General features: G+C 36.9%; 1 protein-coding gene across 1 annotated transcript in view; it reads right to left on the reverse strand.

Moving 5' to 3' along the window:
* Positions 1 to 3822: 3822 nt before the first annotated feature.
* mafa (v-maf avian musculoaponeurotic fibrosarcoma oncogene homolog a (paralog a)) overlaps positions 3823 to 15701 on the reverse strand; it is a 130170-nt gene continuing 118291 nt past the window's right edge. The window contains exon 3 of the mRNA XM_026914399.3: positions 3823 to 15282. The gene's annotated coding sequence lies outside the window, so the exon portion shown is untranslated. The remainder of the gene's footprint in view (positions 15283 to 15701) is intronic.

Raw genomic sequence — 15701 nt, forward strand, 5'->3', positions numbered from 1 at the left:
ACTACTACTACTACTACTACTAATAATAATAATAATAAAAGAAGAGAAAATAAAAGCATTGAAAACAGAAGGTATATAATTCTAAAATAATTGAACCATTAAAATATTCTTTTATTTTTTTATAACAATAAAAGTAATTTATTAAAACAAATAATTAATAATATATAATATAAAATAATAATAATGAAATAGATTTTTTTTTAATAAACACCAGACACCGGATGCAGCCTGCTGCTTTTTGTTTCCTCTGCAGGAAGTGATGTCGCTTTCTGGGTCTGTGCTAAGAAGGAAAGCATGAATGAGAAACAATCAAAAGACTGAAGAGATGTTTCTTTATTATAAGAACTTATTATATAAGCTCCTTATTATGCAGCATTGAATAATACACACATTTTTCATTACATTCTGCTTATACAACAACAACAACAACAACAATAATAATAATAATAATTGAGCTTTCTTAACATGAACACAAAATGAAGGCATTTGAAGTGAACTGAAAAAGATCAGTGTGTCTGCAAAACTCACTGTGATCTGTAGCTTTTCATCCTCCAGCACTTTCTGTTAAACCACCAGTGGAGACTGTGTTCTCTCTCTCTCTCTCTCTCACACACACACACTCACAAACATCACACCTCCACACTCTCTCTTGCCGTTATCACTGAAGTGTGACAGACAGCACTTGGCAATTGACACGCACACTTGATATTATCTGGCCAGGGGAAAGATTCAAGGCCTTGACTGATGAGAACGTGTCACTCATGTATTGTTTATCTCCGCCGACGGGAAGCCCAGCAAAATAAAGAGAGCTTTCTTTCGCTCGCCTTATATATATCATCCCATTGACTAAAAGCACACTGTGTGTGAGTGCATGTGTGTGTGTGTGTGTGTGTGTGTGTGTGTGTGGGTTAAGTGCGAGAGACTGCCTAGAGTTTTGTTAAATGTAGCATGTCATGTCAGGTTTTAGTGAAAAGTAATCCAGCTGCTGGTTCACACAAAAACGGTTCAGCCTCGGGCTTTATTCATTTTGATTTTTTTTTTTTTTTGCTGTTTGAAGATGATTTCTTCTCAAACTCCACAACACTGTGAGAAAATGATTTAAAAAGTGGACACATGCATTTGTGACCTGTCTTTTCTGTCATTTCTGTTTATTTTCACATCATGCTTTATTCACCGATATCATAAAATATACAGGATGTGAAATGTGAAAGTGTTTTTTTTTTTATTTTTTTGTAAGCATCTAAGCCTATGTATAACACGACAGAAAAAAAGACCCACTGACCAACTGATATCGATAATTATCCCACAGTGCTGTTGAATTCTGGATTGTGATTGGTCAGAAGGTGTTGATTAATTTTCAGCAGCTCTGACAGTAGAAATCACAGGATTATATTAATGCGCTTATTCTAATATGTTATCGTTTCTATAGTAACAGCTCATTCAGAGGGACTTGTACAGGGGACGGTCTATGTAAACGGATATGTAGAAAAATAGAAAAAAGCGAGTAATTGGTGATTTGAAGTTTTTTCGTTTATGGAAGGAGTCACAAGTGTCAGTGCTTTGTAACAGTTAGAGGTAAAGCAGTAACTTGACAGCATTTGTATGTGTGTGTGTGTGTGTGTGTGTGTGTGTGTGTGTGTGTGTGTGATAAAAGACAGACTGGTGAGGGAAGAATGCTATAACGTAACTCAGAACTTATTTTGTGGATGTTCTACAACATTAATGTAACTATAAACAGATAAAAAGTATGATGTTTCATTCTTAATAAAAAAAATGTAACTGTTGATAAACTGCTGTGGTACAAGAGGAATAAAACATGCTGTTATAGGAAAGTACTCGACTGCGGGCTGGTAAATGTAACTCTGTTGATTATTTTCCTATAACAGCATGACACGGAGTGTTTTATTCTTTACATAATGAAACAACTCAAAGGTCTCAAAACAAAACAACCACGTCTTTTTTTTTTTTTTACTCAGAATACGTCTCACTGCTTTGACGTGTCTATTTTGGTTTGAGATAAGGCCGTCTTAACCTTTCAATCATCGTGAAAAATGGAGTTCAGATCAGATTTCAACCTGATAATCTGCTCTGATTCAGTTTTCCTGATTTACAGAACTAAATGAATGCGTCTCCTAAACTTATAAACACGTCCTCTTCTGTCACCTCACTATTAGAGGATCTTACTTAAACATTCAACGTCTTCACTTTCACACAGCTGTTAGGAGAGACAGAGAGAACACACTGCTAATTTATTGATTCTCCAAAAGCTCACAGAGCTCAGTTATATTGGTTTCTCATTGGGAAAAATGAAAGAAAAAATGCAATTTATCTACACAAACCAAGAAGTCCAAGAAGTTAAAAAAAATGTGTGTACTGCAGCAAGGTGACCTTATGAGAAATTTATTTATTTCGTTTCTCACAAATAATGTTACTCATATAGAAAATGGAAGCTTTCTTTTTTTTTTTTTTTTTTTTTTACAATTAATGGATTTTATATTTCATTTTCATATTAATAAGTACTAACAAAAACTCTCATTTAAGTAAAATAAAAAAAAAAATGGAGTGAAAATGAGATTGAGAAAATGAGAGAAAAAGAAAGAATTAAAAAGAGAAAAACAGAAGAATTAAAGGATAATAATCATTACTTGTAATAATTATGGTCAAAATGCCTTCTTTGTATAATCACTCCTTTCCAATGCCCTAAGGGTGTGCAAACTTTTGCACGCAAACATATTCTTGACATAATAGACAGACTCTCACAATGACACATCTTGTTCTATCCCCCTTTCTTTCTTGAAACCTAATTCGTCTAACCTCAAAAACACTTCAGTTATGCCCTTCATTTACGTGGGTTGGTTATGACTGTGGTGTAAAAAAAAGAGAGAAAGAAGGAAAAGAAAGTATTGGGTGTAAAATTCTGGATTTCTTATTTGCAGCATCGCATCTCGGTGCAGGTCTTTAACCCTCTTCCTGTGTTCAGTAAGTAGAAACGATGACCCTTTGACCCCAGCTCATACATTTTGGCAGAACATAAGGGTAAATAAGCTCCGGTGGCTGTTACTGTCCGCCTCATTGAACTCTGTCAACAAACACGCTGCTGGAGAAGTTGGACTCCGGCGTCTGCCACTGTTTATCTTGTCCTCGGGTCCGGGATAAAAAGGCTAAGCCTGTCTCTCTCAGATAAGCAGAGTCTGAGCTGAGCTGCTGAGGGTAAAGGTCAAAGGTCAGCTCTAGTAAGAAGCTCTGACGTTGAATGTGTGTGCCGTTATACAGGTTCATTGAGGAGCGAATGCAGAATGAATCTCATGAGCCACGCATCGTTAATTTCCTTACGCACAGATTAGAAGTTTAAAAATGCCCCGGAATGAATCAGCAGTGAATCTCTGTTGATTCATCCGTATGCATCAGGCTTCACTGGGAAAACACACGGCCTTGTGACGCCATTGGCTTTATCTGGTACGTGGGTGTCAAGTGCAAAAGTATTCGCACTAATGGATTTTAAGTGTAAAAGCAGAAAAAAAAAATCGCTTAGACGGTAACATGCTGCTTATTTCCTGTCTTATTAACTCAAGAGAAAATGAGTGAATCCCTGTGAAAGATGACTCGGTGTGGTTTATTCCTTACATAACAAAGCTAGTTACTATTAAGCATTTGTATTGCATTCAAAAAGAGATTTTTTTAACTAATTGGAAATATTTATTTTCTTCATTTTGTCCTATTCAACCTTCTGCACTCGACTTGTACATAAAAAAATGAATGAAAACGTGACACGTGTTCTTGTTACAATGATTATTTATTAAATTTAAATTATCTATAGCACATTTTAAAAATTACACCACTGCAGACCTCCATTTCTCACAGGGTTTTAAATGAAAAGTCTGGAAAACAAATTAATTAAAATAAAAAATAAACCCGGAACAAAATCCCTGTCAGTGATCCAGTTTCTATTTCACCCATCAGTCCAGTGAAAGATTGGAGATTTTCAGGGTTGAGGCAATGCTAATCACTCAGACATGCCCATTGCTTTGATTGAGAAGCCTTGGCATTTTAGTTTTAATTTTAGTAAATAAGTACAAAAGAACTTTACCTGCAACTAAAGTGCGTAGAGAAATAGTTGCCGGTATTCACATGTCCATGGTACTGCGTTTGAGTTTTTCTTAAATCCCTGTTATTAATTTCCTCATTTCTAAAGCTGGTGGTGTTACATTTTGGTAAAGAGCATCGATATGCACAGGATATCGATCACGTCTACAATTACTCTAACTATAACTCTTTTTTTTTCTTCTTTTCTCTAAAGCTTTTTAAAATACCCGACCCTATAAGTCTAAAGATCCGACCCTATATGGACGATTAGAGAGAATTGTAAATGTATAAAGTAAAACCTGCAATCAAACATTTTTACAGTTCTCGATGTACATTGAAAAGAGTGCTGTATTTTGCGTTTTCTTTTTTTTTCCGCAAATGTATCCTTTCCTTCCATCCTTAATGTACCGAGCCGCTGAAGTGACACAGTGGCTATTTTTTAAAATAACTGTATATCAATAATTATTCATAGATTGAGGCCAGGAGTTACATTTCTTGAGATCTATTTCATGGCTAATAAATATTTCTCATAAAAAATGAGCAACACAGCAAAATGAATTGAGTTAGGAACCTAAGCATGGAAATGACTGGAAAACAAATAGACGTTTTCCAACAAATAATTAATTGGTGATTAACATAACATTCGACTGCGTATTACATCATGGGCTCAAGTTACACAATTTGAGGCCACGGATATAATAATTTATGGCCTTGAGTTTCTTAGTTTCCTCAACATATTAGTCTGTACCATATGTGCACACTAGTATGTGTTGTCAGTTGTGGGCGTGGCCTGCCCAGCTATCCAATTAAAAACAGTAGTAGGTCAGTAGTTAAACACAAGTTTAAAAAAAAAACACAGTAATCAGTGTGTTCACTGGTTATTTGAGCTGCAATTAGATGCTTGTCTTTGTTATTAGCTTCATTTTCAAATTACATTTGCAAAGCAAGCAACTGCATTAGCTATGTACACTCACCAGAGACAACAATGATCTCTGCTACTTCCTTCCCAACTTCGTAATGTCTCTATACGCATTAAATAAAAGGTTGTATATGACATATTTGTTTCATTTACCAGAGCTAATTGGCAGTTGGAATGGAAAGTTGGGATTGGGATTAGTCCTAGGAATAAATCGAGCCAATTGTTTGAATTTATTGCTTTACTGCTTCAAATCTGCATAGTTCAAATATTCACATATCACTAGTTGTTGAAATGAAGCTTCATATCATGCAAGTACATGAATAAAACAAAATGAACAGTCTCCTGAAGCTTTACTGGTTGCTAGTGGGAATCTAGGGTTGGGAATCCGTGCCATACTAACATTCATCAGTCAATAAAATACCCATACATTAAATGGATATGTTTTAAATATGTTTTCCAGCAAAGAAAGGGCTACGTGACTATCTGTAGTTTGTGGCTGGATTAAAAGCTAAATCAATAAAAAATGACCCATTACTTCTACTGAGATGGAAATTTGAATCAACCATACACTTTACAAGCAAAGATATGACAGCTATAAGACTGTAGCAAAATGATCAGACTTCTGATTGGTGTAGGATCTGAATAATAATAATAATAATAATAATAATAATAATAATAATATGTTTCATTGGTCATAAATACTTGTTTGCAAGTAAGTTGTGGACTGTTTTCCACATCAAATTAAAAAAAAAAAAAAACACCTCCTTATACAAAACTGAAATTTGCTAAATGGACCCTAGGCCCTCCCCATTCCTAATTTAACAATATGTTAGACATGATCTTTCATGTCACTTGCGTCCACACCTTATTAAAATAATAGCCTTCTGGTCACCTCAGACACTCCGTACCGATGAAGCAGGAACATCACCTTATAAACCACAGTCATTATTAGCAAGCTACCAGCAAAATATAAATTAAACGTGTACTGAAGATAAAATTAATAATGGAAGTTCTTATGGTATTTTTTATTCATTTTTTTATGTTATTTATTCTTTTTTTTACTTGATTGTTTCTTTTCTATACATGCCATATGAGAATTTTTGATTACAAAATTACCTGAACAAACTGCTAGTGTATTAGCATGCATAGCTGCATCACATTTACAACATATTTACAGGTACTGAGGTACTGGACCAAAAACAAACAAAAAAAATAAAATAAATAAAATAAAATAAAGATTTTTTTTTCCTTGAGGTGGAAGTTCAAAGTACAGTTCAAAGCACACAGAAGACATACATGTTAAAGAGCTAAAGAAAGTGAAATAAAGAAGAAAGAAATGTCTGACAATAAGGAAAAAAAAACTATTAAGAAAAGTCTCATTTTTCTCTTGGATCAAATTTGCACATAAAGGAAACACCGGCCATCATGGAAGACATATTGTTATTTGGACAGCAAAGAAACATGTCCAAATAAAAGTAATAAAATAAAACGCGGTCAAATTTTTATACCAAAATTACAAAAATGGAACATCCTTCAAAAAACTCAGAAATGATTTTCTTTTTCAGTGAAAGGTTGCTTGAGAAATAAAGAAAACATCGGCCATCATGGAAGACATATTGATAAGGTTTTTCTTCATTACAATCAGCCTTCATAATGAAGGACATCAAGAAATATGGAACAAAATGACCAAATTTTTTAAGAAGGTAATAACATTTTTATACAAATATTACAAAAAATGAAAGAAGTTGATTGAAGCTAGACACTGCACGAGAAATGAAGAAAACACCTGCCATCATGGAAGACATACTGACAAGGATTTTTTTTTTTGGATCATCTGCTATAATGAAGGGCTTCAAAAATATGGCAGCATTTTACATAAATATTGCACCAAAAAAAAAAAAAAGAAGAAGAACTTGATTGGGGTGAAAAAATTAAAAGTAAAAACCTGTCGTGATGGAAGACATATTGATAAGTTTTTTTTTTGTTTGTTTGTTTTTTTCACACTGTGGTCAGCCATTATAATGAAGGACATCAAGAAATATGGAACAGAATGTACAAACCCAAAAGGGTAGTGACATTTATAGAAAAATTACAAAAATAGAAGATGCTGACTGAAAATAAAAAACAAAACAACAACAACAAAAAAAAAACCATTTGTTTTTTAGCTACAGTTTGCACAAAAAAAGAAAGGCAAAGAAAAAGAAGAAAACATCCACCATCATGGGTGACATGTTAATACAGTATTGTTCATTGTGCTCGGCCGTTCTAATGAAGGATATAAAAAAATGGAAGACATTGATTGGGGAAAAAACCCTCATCTACAGCTTGCATGAGAAATTACACTATCGTAATAAAGAAAATGAACCTCTTGCTTTTCTTTAACAGGCTGTCCAATGAAAATGAAAATGAAAATTCATGTAAAACCCCAAGAGACTGTTTCCCCCAACACGCATGAATTCTTTCCCAAACCGATGTGTGTATGTGTGTAAGGTAGGCATGTTAGTGTGTTATGCCATGAAGCTTATCTCTGGCTGGGGTCACACAGGCCAAGAGGTAGGGGGCTAATCATCAAGGCAATATGACCCCCCCACACCCCTCTCGGGGACACCCCCAGCACCCCCTCAAGCCTAAACTCATCTCAGCCTCATCAAAAGCCGGTCTGCAGACTCTCATGTGATATAAAGCGGACATTTAACACTGATATTGAAATAAAGAGAAAACACTAATTAACCCTCGGCTGCAGGAGCAGTTCCTCTGAGAGCTGGCTTTACAACAGGAGCGATGCTTTTTAATTGTGCTCGAGCAACAGCGTTTTTTCATCTTTTTTTTATGAAAATTGCTGCTTGGCCTCGATTTTTATTTGAACGGCCATTTCATGGCAGGGCTAAGGAAATAAAAAACGAGCTAAGCTTCCATTGGGTGTAGACAAGGTGGCTTTTAATGGCTAGCTTTCAAGTGAGAGAACCAGGCATCAGGAAAATGAGAAAAGGCAGAACCCTATTTGGTCTTGATGCTTCCAGTCAGGTTCTAATGACCATGCTGCTGAGATACATCCTAAGGAAACGAGATTTCTTCTTTTCCCCTCTTTGCCATCTTTGTTCTAGGGGATTTTCTGGACAGTCCTGTTTCCAAGCTCTAATATAAAGTGGATTACTGCCACACCCCCATTGGGAGGCATTTAGAGGCCACCTGCTGAGCTGCTCATCTAGACGTCCACCATGTACCAAGCTTCCATTGTTCCAGGTCTGATGCATCTATTCTGGATTCCAGTGAGTCAGTGCACTTAGGAAACCATACTGCCAGGCTAGAATTCGAGAATACTGTTGAGTTTGTCACAGGTGGCTTTTGTTGTGGCAAGAGTTACTCATCTCCACCAGCTGAACGCCATTATAAGCCCTGGAAACCAAACATGCGGCTCAATGGATAAACGTACTTATTGCGCCTGAATGCACTGATTCGGTCTTAACCATATGTGAGCATTGGTGCATTTAACGCATTTTACTTTAGCATGAGAGGAAAGAATACCTTTTATGGTGTTAGTTTTTCTAGAATTCTAAGTTTTCTCAGTGCTTTCCATTGGTGTACCAAACCCAAATCAAGCCTTCAGAAGACAGATAGATTGTCTAACCTGTCTCTAAAGTCTCCAGCCACCTCTTTAGCTCTCTAAACCTGTATGACACACTCTCGAGTGAAGAGAAGCTCTAACCTGGTATGAACCCTTTCAATAAGATCTGATTCTTGGCAACAAATGGGCAGTGGTGGCTCAGCAGTTAGGGCTCTGGCATACAGACCACACTACCACTGTTGGGTCCCTAAACAAGGCCCTCATCATTTAACAGCTCAGCTCAATTGTAAGTCACTTTAGACTTTAGGTGTCACCATCCTCTCACAATAGGACACCATTCTTATCGAGAGGACTGTGGAAAGATGGCAAGTGTATAACCAATAACTCTGAGAGTTCACTAGAGGTCAAATCTGAGCAATTAGTTGCATGTTGAATGGTAAAGTTAATCTCTAGGCTCATAGGTCTTCTTCAGAGGTGATCTCATCTTTAAGTTGCCGTGGTCTTAGCAGAGCCATTAGCTCCATTCAGGCTTAAACATTGCACTCTGATTTCTGGTCATCAGGACATAAGGCATATGGACTCATGCCACCTGCCTCTGAAAGACAAATATCTTGATTTTAAAATAACCAAAGCAAACCAAAAGTTTTGTCAGCACCATAGCCCTTAGGTAGCTTAACAAAATCCTTGTTTGAATCATGATACAGTAGAGTCTGAAAGTCTGAAGAAACTACCACAGACTATTTGAACATTTCTTGTTTGCCTCTGGATTTCTTCCTCTATAGTTTCTGGTTTCTTCAAGCCCTCACCCCAGCTCTACCTTATCCAAACCCACAGATTCTTGTCTTTAGTCCTTTCCTATAAGCGCTTGTTGTAGGGCTTGTTGTTGTACAAGCTGTACATGATCATTAGTAGGTCACCTGATCATAATATGTCCATGGGCTGCACCTGTGCTAGAAATTCAGTAACTTACTTAAAATCCACAGAAGCCCTGTTTCTCTGACATCATCTATATTTTATTGTTCTGTGTTTTAAACATGGCCAAAACTTGGTTCCTTTTGGTTTTGGTATGAGATGATAGAAAAGACAGAGCACTTCCTGGAGTGTCTTTATACCGAAAAAAGTGTGAAACCTCTTTTCCTACAGGACATAACACAATCAAACCATGTCAGTTTGGATGAGCTATACATTCCCTGTGGTATTTTCTACTTCATGTCTAAAAGTTTTTCCCCCATTTTCACACCAATTGTAATTCGAGTTAGCTGTCTAAGATATGTCCAGTTCCAGGAAGGATTGAAAAGATCTGTGCAAACGAGAAAGCTGGAAAAACAGAAGGATATATTCACTAATCCCCATGACCTGCCAATCCCTTTCTCAAAACATCTGCCTCACAGGATCTCCTAATCTTTATATCACAAAACTCTGGCAAAACCATGGCTTGGATAAACATGTCATGTACATTTGAACATGTGTCAGATGTAGAAAATCTCCTGAGAATTGGTGGGAAGTAATGTAGAAGAATAAATTCCATTATGCTTTCTTTTTTTTCTGAACTCATCTGACTTCATAGTATCCTCTTTATTATAGTTATTAAGTGTGGACCGCAAAAAAAGAATGGTAGCCCTTTAAATCAACCCAGTATAGTATATGTAAGTCAGGCCATGAGGGAAAAAAGGTTATTACATAACCCAAGCCATGCTGTCCACTACTGTCTGTCTCCACAGCCACTGTTTGCTCTATCCAATCAGCCTGTAATGCATTAGTCACGTATTAGCCTAGTTCACAGCTGTGTAACAGCACTACAGTAACAAGGTAAAGTGGCCTCTCTTTCCATGAAGTTGACAATGAAAAAAAGAAAAAAAAATCATGTGCATGATACGAAAATGAAGCAAGTATGTTCAGTGTTTGTTTTTTCACATATTTGTAGGCTTTAATTGGAAGTTATATCACCAGAAGATATTGAATAGAAAGTTTAATTTAGCACTTCTTGTGGGGATGTTAGCCTTATTAAGCCAAACATGTGATTAAAAATCAATACAGTGATGCAAATTAGGTATCATTTGCATTCGAGAAATGGCTACGCAGTTCATTTTTAAGGTTATATGGATAGTATAGAGTTTTTGAGATTCTGTATTTTTGGTTCTAGAGGTCTGTTTTCATGTTAACAGTTAACGGGTTTGACTGCCTGGTGATAGTGGTGTTGTGGGATTTATCCCACTTAAATATTTTCTCCTATTATACACCATTGTAACTGGCACACAACTGCTATTTGCTAACACCTCTCAGGAAACAGGAAAATATAGCATCAACAAACAGACTAGCAGCAGAAATGCTAAACACATCAGAGATATTTCATTAAACATATCTGTTTCAGGCTGCAGTTTTACTTTATTAGTTTTACTTCCAAAAGGGTTGAACCTCTCTGGTGTAGGGTTCTACATGGACTGTTAAATGTTTCCAAATACTTGAGTCCCCAACTAGGACTGAGTCTGGGCTCGTTTAGGGGTCAGGGCAAATAATCGAAGGTTTGCTTTCACATAAAATAAATCATTCTGAACTTTGGATTGATTGAGCAATTCCATATGTCACTTTTGTACACTCAGGTTTGCAAAATATTAGCCGATTTCCAGACCGCCATTTTCAAGATGACCAGGAATTAGCTCTCTAGACAACTCCTGATCTCAAATATAGTTTTCACACTTCACCACTCTCAGGGGAAACTGTCTCGTGTCTGGAAGAAAAAAAATGTGAAAATTACCTAAGATTGAAAAAGTTAGTCAGAAAGTTGGTCATAACTCAACAATGGCAAGCTGCTGAATTGCTTTGCTTCAGCCAGGCTGACATTGAAAAATTCGTAAGAATATTAATATTTCACAACTAAAGCCTCAGGTAAACGTACCACTGCTTGCTACAGAGGCCTCTTTAATAGGCATGATAGTAACATTTACTGACAACTGACGTTTCATTTTGCTCTTTTTTTTTTTTTTTAGCCCACACCATGTTTGCTTAATCCAGGGCAGGAGTCTGATTAAATGTTTTTTTGTATGTGTTTTTCTCTTTTTTTTTAAATCTCCTTCTGTGAAATCAGTTAAAAGAGCAGATATGCAAATTGTGAGTTTTTTAAAAAAAAAAATTAATTGTCTTTATGGAGGCTATTGCCAAAAATTTACATGGTAACTAGAAGTTTACACAGCTGAAGCTGCAAAATGTAGGACTTATGGATGAGTTCAGAGCAACTATGATGAAAAATATGTATATATGCACAATTAAACAAACAGAAAAGACAGGGTGTGTAGGGCTGAAAACATCCCAGTAAAGCATTTTTACTCACTGGCATTTCTTCAGTGCTACAGCTTTGTCCTTTGGCTCACATCTAAAAAAATGTAAAATGCACAGCATGCATGCGTCACTTCCGGGTCGATTAAGAGTCAAAGTTCTTTCAGTGTGCAATAGAGCGAATCGAGACCACCTTGCTCATGTGTTTGGTGTTAAAAGCCGTGAAAGAGTGATAAGACATTTGGAACATAGCTTCGGGGTTAAGCAAAGTTTAAGAATGTGATTCAGGAATTATCAGTCCTAAAGTGTTTTCTCTCTGAAGAGTAAGATTGAAATCCGAGCTTTATGTGTCATTCTTCATTAGAATGAAATTTGGCACATTTCAATCAAGCAGATTAGATAGCAGGGGACGGGAAATTTAAATGAGTCAACTCTTGCTATTGAAGAGGCCTACTGCAGTAATTGGCGTAGATAGATAGATAGATAGATAGATAGATAGATAGATAGATACTGATTCATCTTTTTTGGTTGGACCTCAGGCCATATGCACGATCTGAGAATGTCAGATCAATAGACGATTTCTGGCAAAGCGCCCTTTTCTACTTTGCGCTGCAGCATTTAATTGGCCTGGCTGATTTTAATCCTTAAACGCTGTTAGGAAACAAAAATCACACCACCATTTGTCCAGCTTTCCCCAAATTAATGATTCCCATGGGTGAAAGAAAGTACAGAAAATTAATGCTCAAGTGAAAGTGTGGAATGAAACTGTTGTGGTGCTAATGAGATGTTTTGAATATGTTATTCCACAGCGCTGCTGAATTCTGGATTCTGATTGGTCAGAAGGTGATTAATTTCCTATAGCAGCAGCTCTGACAGCAGTGCAGTAATTTATTCACAGGGATTTGTACAGTGGACATTGTTGATATGGTGAAGCTTTCTGTTAGGAGATATTTATTTAACATTTATGGAAGGAGTCCCCAGTGTCAGCACTTTGTAACAGTCAGAGGTAAAGCTGTAGCTTTTCTGATATCTTCAGGACAGAGGAGTTTACACTTTACGGTGTCTCTGTAACATGACAAGCTGCGATTGTTTTTGTCTTATTACCTCGAAGAAAGAGGAAAAAGAGCGTCTAATTAAAAAAATTAAATAAATAAAATAAAAACATTTAATCATTTGTAAATTGTTGTGGTATAAGAGGAATAAAATACTTTGGGTCATGCTGTTAGGGGAAAATAATCCACTTTGGGGTGGTAACAGTAACTTGGCTTCTTTGTTGATTATTGAATCATTGATTATTTTCAGTAAAAGCACAACACAGAGAATGTAGTTAACACGCACATATTAGTAGCTGGGAATGAAGGAAAGAAAGAAGGAAGGAAGAAAGAAAGAAATTCCACCTCTGATGATTCCTTGCTTGTTCGTCAGTATAAGATGAAAAAAAAAGAAAAGAAAACACACTATCAGGAGTGTGTAAAATGTGAAACATAGTGATGGATAAGACTTTAAACCATTTTAAGACTGGGTCCCTCTTTGCTCTAATTGAAATCCTTAGTACCTTAGTGTCCTTGTATCTACACGGCAGCATGCACATTTCTATACACACTAAATTTACATTATGTACAAAACCAAGCCCCGTATTGTCCCTTTACTTATTGTCTTCTCTCCATCCGTGTCCTCCTGCGTGTAGCTCTCGCCCCGTGCTGAAGTGTTGTGCTGGATGATCTCAACGAGCTGGATGTTGAGGTGATGATGAAGTTCCTCACCATGGATTTGTCTATGGATTTTAACCATTTCATGCCAGCACATCCATGAGTAGCTCTTCAGATTGTCCATTTGAAGAACTTTGCATATTCGTTGATTCCTTGTCACGTGTGAAGCCCTGTTCTGCCTTGATTTGCACTGTGCATGCGCTCCACTTTTGCGCTCTTGCACATTTTATTACATTTTTATGACGCTGCCTGATCTGTACCATGCATGTGTGTCATTTCATGACATTAGAGTTACAAGTATAGTAACTGCATTAGGAATAGCATCAGTTAACACAGCTAATTGTCTTTTAGTAACTGAAATGTTTTACTGATTTAAAATTCTGAAGAAAAATACATGTGGCCTTTTGTCTTAAGCATCTAAAAAACTAAAATATTGTTATTAGTCCAGTTTTAGAATAGAGCTTTCTTTTTATATTGATTATCTTGGTCATTCCAACTAAAACAATGCTTATTGATCAGGACTAAAGAATCTATTTATGGAAATTTGATAACTTAACTGGTAGATTTGATATTTTGTAGTTACCGAACATAAAGATTGGAGATCATACTCTCCCATACTATCCAGAATAACAAACGTTTTTTACTGAAGGGTTATTTATTTATTTTACTATTATTATTGCTGGGTTTTTGCGTATTTGTATGTTATAAATGTGTGTGTGTGGATCGAGTCAAGCCCTAAGACTTTAACACAGATCTTTTTAACAGATCAGACAGCATCATCGTTACCCGATCCGCATCGCCTGCCTAAACTGCACTGTGAATTCAGGCAAGGGATTGCAGTTCGGATAGTGATAGCTCCTACACGGAACTCTCGCACATGTTCTTCAGGTCAGTAGAGCTCCCATAGTCGATGAACAGAAGGCCAAGGAGACGATCATGTCCAGCATGAATGGTCACATACTGTCCCATCCTCTGTTCACCAAATTAGAGACAGGACGGAGAAGAAGGATGAAGAACTTGTGGACTCTGAATAAATGTATTGAGCTTAACACCCAAGTTTTAGTTTTGTTGGAGAAGAATGAAGTGAATTATCCGAGTCGAGATGATTCTGTTCACTTTCAAATCCTTTCTTCAACCACTTTCCTTCTCCTTCAGGATATCTGGAGTGTATTACAGTTGCAACTTAATCAGCATTATGATCCATGAGATCTGTAATTTCTAGGAAAATGTCCCCAATTTCAGTCTACTATAAGGAAAACTTAAAACAGATTTAAAAAATATATCTTAGATTTAATCCAAATGGTCTATGAGGACTTGGCTAGTCAGTGTCCATGCTCTTGTACATAACATTTTTACAGGTATATATTGAAGGAAGACTGCCTTTATGAAAAATAAAAAACTGGTGGTAATTACAATGGCATATGAGCGACATCATGAGGGACGCCTCTACTGGAAGACAGTCGTGCTAATTATCCTAACATGCTGTTTTTTTTTCCAACCAAAGAGAAAATGTGACCTCCAGCATCTCTCTTGGATCGCACTTTCGCAGTTGATAGAAAAAGAAGCCGTAGGTGTAATTAAAGGAGGGAAGCCTGGAGGTAGAACAAGGCATCAAAGAGTAGAGCCGTAGGTGAAGGAAGTGAAGACGGAGCATCTACATGGGCGCAGTTGTGCTTTTTCGGGAAGCCCTGGGCCACAAGTCTCACCGCTCGCCGCTCAGGTTGCCATGATATCTGCAACATAAGATGAAAAGATGGGAAGAAGAAGAGTTGAGTTTTCCAGAAGACAAAACAGAGACAGTAAAGAACCATGACTCAATCCAGCATTCACCAGGAAACTTTTGTGAAGGCCATGATGGCCTGGTTGTGTGTCAGGGGACTTTCTTAGCAGGTTTTAATAAGACCTGGTGATGATGAAAAGTGAGTCATCCCTATCCGAGGGTGGTTTCTCACTTTCCCAAGCCTTGAAGAGATGACCACCCGGTTAGTGTGTCGAGGTTGTCACCTACACTCAGATTAGGAGTGACAGAAGCCCTTGCTTTGTAACTCTACATCCACACCACTGGAGAACATCCACTGCGCAATGGTACCTGAATCATCTCCGAACAAAAAAAAATCACACCTCCTCTCTTCTTCTGCTTGGAGATTTCTGA

The sequence above is a fragment of the Pangasianodon hypophthalmus genome, chromosome 6, assembly GCF_027358585.1.
Source record: "Pangasianodon hypophthalmus isolate fPanHyp1 chromosome 6, fPanHyp1.pri, whole genome shotgun sequence".
Lineage (NCBI taxonomy): Eukaryota > Metazoa > Chordata > Actinopteri > Siluriformes > Pangasiidae > Pangasianodon > Pangasianodon hypophthalmus.